Source organism: Nomia melanderi, unplaced genomic scaffold (genome assembly GCF_051020985.1).
Source record: "Nomia melanderi isolate GNS246 unplaced genomic scaffold, iyNomMela1 scaffold0334, whole genome shotgun sequence".
Taxonomy (NCBI): Eukaryota; Metazoa; Arthropoda; class Insecta; order Hymenoptera; family Halictidae; genus Nomia; species Nomia melanderi.
This window is the reverse complement of record NW_027475449.1, coordinates 12,501-17,500: the sequence shown is the minus strand read 5'-3', so window position 1 is coordinate 17,500 and position 5,000 is coordinate 12,501. Positions and strand designations below refer to the sequence as shown.

Sequence of the window (5,000 nt, the reverse complement as noted above, 5' to 3'; positions counted from 1 at the left end):
AATATACCGACATACGACGTGTCGTGCACATCCGTCTCACGCACGGTATACAAAATATGAATAAAACGTGTGTAGTCTCTCTCTCTCGACTTCTTAATATTTTCTTTCACCTCTGACGCATCATTTCAGGTGACGTCGGGAGCGCGGGAAAAAAAATTTTTCTAAACACACGAAACCGTTCATCTCACGAACAGCCGAAAAAGTTGTCGCTCAGATCCATATCGCAGTGGAGCGGTATCCGCGGGCGGTCGTAATTGAACGACGCACGACGCCGCGAACACTCACGCGAGTCCATACAAACGATTCCGATCGTTTTGCAACAACTAGAACGTACACTGTCCGTGAAATTCACAGAATTTTCGCGTGTCCGCGACAAACGCCGACGAGACACCCATCGTTCGCTCGTACGTAGCATCCTTCTCTTAACCCGACTCAGAGACGTTCTTTGCGCCCTTCGGTAAAAAAACGTTCGATCCGAAGAGGTGAACGACGGCGGGGATTTGACAGAGCTACGCAAGCAGTGTATGGTACGTAAACGACCCTCAGCCAGGCGTGGTCCAGGAATTGTATCCGTGGACCGCAATGTGCGTTCGAAATGTCGATGTTCATGTGTCCTGCAGTTCACACGTTGACGCGCAATTAGCTGCGTTCTTCATCGACCCACGAGCCAAGTGATCCACCGTTCAGGGTAATCGTATAAATTTTATATTTCACATATATAATTTTATTCTCACTTGTTCGACCTAATATCTCTCTTCTTTCAAAGAGAAGATAAAAGTTGATACCTGAATCTCCGACCAGCGCGCGAAGGAGATTCAGGCGTCGCCTTGGAGACGACACCGAAGCCTTTCGAGACGAAAAACGTTCAAGTAATATGTATATATTTCTCGACGTTCCGGGCGTATAGTGCATTCAAAAACCCGCGAAAGACGCAGAAGACTCGCACGCGTGGAAACGACGGGGATATATTTTGTATCCTACCCGATACTGAATCCATCGCGTGCAGTCGACCCTCGCGTTCTTCCGATCAGACGCATCTATTGTTGCGCGCATGTTTTCGCGTCGCATCGCGCGAAACGTTGCACGAATCGTACCGATCGATCGATTGAAAGCAAATAATGAAAAAAGACTTCACAGCTGGCTCTTTGCCGGTCATTCGTCCCATGTTATCTCTTGCCGCGAAATTGGCGCGCAAGAGTTGGGTGTCAGACGCGCGGCTTTAAAACGAGCTTCACGGCCGGTCCCTTCGTTACCGCTTTCGTTCTTTCTCTCGGAACGACCATGAACGAACACGACGAGCGACGCTACGGCATACACACGTCCACGGATTCGATTAAAAAAACAGACTTCACAGCTGGCTCTTTGCCGGTCATTCGTCCCATATTATCTCTTGCCGCGAAATTGGCGCGCAAGAGTTGGGTGTCAGACGCACGGCTTTAAAACGAGCTTCACGGCCGGTCCTCTCAATTCCGTGTACGGTACACGCAAGATGCGGGTTCCACTTCCAGACTACCCGGTCCCTTCTCTCTACGAGAATCGATAGTAGAAGAACGGCTCGAAAACGCGTCTCAGAGACTAGGGGAAAAGAAGCGGTATGCGAGCGAAACGAAAACGCATTATGGAAACGTCGCGAAACAATGTTCGACGGTTGCTCGGTTCCAATCGTGCGGCCGTTTCAATTTCTCGTGCGCTTCACCGTCCCTCCGTAACTCTGGCCGATCGCGTATACCGAAGAGCCGACACGCGCAAAAACCACAGGCATTGTATACTGTGTATATATATATATATATGTTACAGTCACAGCCTTCGCGCGTTTTACTCTCCGACGCGGGGTTTCCACGACGAAAGAGAGACAGTTTCGTGGCGGGTGACTCGGCCGAATCGCTACGACGGGTATTTCTATTATAGAACGAATCATCGCCACCCTTTACCAGTGCCCGACGAAGGAATCACAAGGTCATCTGGAGTTTACAATGCCAGCGACGGTAATTCCAACGAAGACCCGATAAGTCAACTCATCGTTCTATTTCTCCCCGTACAGAAAAGCGAATCGACGCTAATGCACCTCGCGCAAGCACGAACGTTCTCTTCGCGTGGATCGTCCCATCGTCCAAAGATGTAAAGACGCATTGGAGATCGTGGTCTCTGGCGGGCTCATTGCACGCCCCACTGCATATCTTTCCTCGAATCGAGAATGATTCGTCCACTAAGGCTGCGAAACTACGCGTCGAGGAAACTAGGGGAAAGAAGCGGGATGCGAGCGAAACGACAATACATTATGGAAACGTCGCGAAACAATGTTCGGCGGTTGCTCGTTTCCTCCTGCGGACGTTTCATTGCTCGGGCGCTTCACGTCCCTCCGTAACCTTCGCGCGATCGCGTGCCCCGGAGAGCCGGCAACCGGTGAACCACAGGCGTATAAACTATAGTCTTCTATAGCAAGCCTTCGGCGGTTACTCTCCGACGCGGGGATTCCACGACGAGAGAGAATTTCGTGGCGGGTGACATCGGTCGAAACGCTACGACGGGTATTTCTATTATAGAACGAATCATCGCCACCCTTTACCAGTGCCCGACGAAGGAATCACAAGGTCATCTGGAGTTTACAATGCCAGCGACGGTAATTCCAACGAAGACCCGATAAGTCAACTCATCGTTCTATTTCTCCCCGTACAGACAAGCGAATCAACGCTATCGCACCTCACGCATGCACGAACGTTCTCTTCGCGTGAATCGTCCCATCGTCGAAAGATATAGCCGCTTGGAGATCGTGGCCCATCAAGTTCTTCCGTAACTCCTGCGCGATCGCGTACCCCGGAGAGCAGGCAACCGGTGAACCACAGGCGTATAAACTATAGTCTTCTATAGCAAGCCTTCGCGTTTACTCTACGACGCGGGGATTCCACGACGAGAGAGATTTTCGTGGCGGGTGACACGGCCGAATCGCTACGACGGGTATTTCTATTATAGAACGAATCATCGCCACCCTTTACCAGTGCCCGACGAAGGAATCACAAGGTCATCTGGAGTTTACAATGCCAGCGACGGTAATTCCAACGAAGACCCGATAAGTCAACTCATCGTTCTATTTCTCCCCGTACAGAAAAGCGAATCGGCGCTATCGCACCTCACGCAAGCAGGAATGATCTCTTCGCGTGGATCGTCCCATCGTCGAAAGATGTAAGACGTACAGAAATCGTGGTCCATCACGATTATTCGTAACTCTCCGAGTCGCGTATCTGAGAGTAGGGCAAACGGAGAACCACAGGCATAAATAATACTATATATTTCTTATATAGTTAGCCTTCGCGTTTTACTCTCCGACATGGGGATTCCACGACGAGAGAGAGTTTCGTGGCGGGTGACTCGGCCGAATCGCTACGACGGGTATTTCTATTATAGAACGAATCATCGCCACCCTTTACCAGTGCCCGACGAAGGAATCACAAGGTCATCTGGAGTTTACAATGCCAGCGACGGTAATTCCAACGAAGACCCGATAAGTCAACTCATCGTTCTATTTCTCCCCGTACAGAAAAGCGAATCGACGCTATCGCACCTCGCGCGAGCACGTAACTACTCTTCGCGTGGATCGTCCCATCGTCGAAAGATGTAAGACGCACGGAAATCGTGGCCCATCAACGTTTTTTTGTAACTCTGCCGATCGCGTATCACAGAGCCGAGACGCACATACCACAGGCGTATAATACCGTTTTCTTTCGTATGGTAAGCCTTCGCGTTTACTCTTCGGCGCGGGGTTTCCACGTCGAGAGAGACTTTCGTGGCGGGTGACATCGGTCGAAACGCTACGACGGGTATTACTATTATAGAACGAATCATCGCCACCCTTTACCAGTGCCCGACGAAGGAATCACAAGGTCATCTGGAGTTTACAATGCCAGCGACGGTAATTCCAACGAAGACCCGATAAGTCAACTCAACGTTCTATTTCTCCCCGTACAGAAAAGCGAATCGACGCTGTTGCACCTCACGCAAGCACGAACGTTCTCTTCGCGTGGATCGTCCCATCGTCGAAAGATGTAAGACGCACGGAAATCGTGGCACATCACGTGTTTTCGGAACTCTGTCGACCGCGTATCTCAGAGACGACGCGCGCGAACCACTGGCATATACTATTATATATCGCGTTTTACCCTCCGACGCGGGGATTCCACGACGAGAGAGAGTTTCGTGAGCGGGTTGACTCGGAAGAAACGCTACGACGGGTATTTCTATTGTAGAACGCATCATCGCCACCCTTTACCAGTGCCCGACGAAGGAATCACAAGGTCATCTGGAGTTTACAATGCCAGCGACGGTAATTCCAACGAAGACCCGATAAGTCAACTCAACGTTCTATTTCTCCCCGTACAGAAAAGCGAATCGACGCAATCGCACCATACGCGTGCACGTAAACAACTCTTCGCGTGGATCGTCCCATCGTCGAGAGACGTAAGTTTTCATAGTATGAATTCGCGTTTTACTCTCCGACGCGGGGATTCCACGACGAGAGAGAGTTTCGTGAGCGGGTTGACTCGGAAGAAACGCTACGACGGGTATTTCTATTATAGAACGAATCATCGCCACCCTTTACCAGTGCCCGACGAAGGAATCACAAGGTCATCTGGAGTTTACAATGCCAGCGACGGTAATTCCAACGAAGACCCGATAAGTCAACTCAACGTTCTATTGCTCCCCGTACAGAAAAGCGAATCGACGCAATCGCACCATACGCGTGCACGTAACAACTCTTCGCGTGGATCGTCCCATCGTCGAGAGACGTAAGTTTCCATACTATGAATTCGCGTTTTACTCTCCGACGCGGGGATTCCACGACGAGAGAGAGTTTCGTGAGCGGGTTGACTCGGAAGAAACGCTACGACGGGTATTTCTATTATAGAACGAATCATCGCCACCCTTTACCAGTGCCCGACGAAGGAATCACAAGGTCATCTGGAGTTTACAATGCCAGCGACGGTAATTCCAACGAAGACCCGATA

General features: G+C 50.5%; 1 non-coding gene across 1 annotated transcript; it reads right to left on the bottom strand.

The window, feature by feature from the left end:
• Positions 1–536: 536 nt before the first annotated feature.
• Positions 537–691, bottom strand: LOC143176040 (5.8S ribosomal RNA). The gene has a single exon (XR_013000648.1). It is a non-coding gene; the product is annotated as a 5.8S ribosomal RNA (ribosomal RNA).
• Positions 692–5,000: the final 4,309 nt, after the last annotated feature.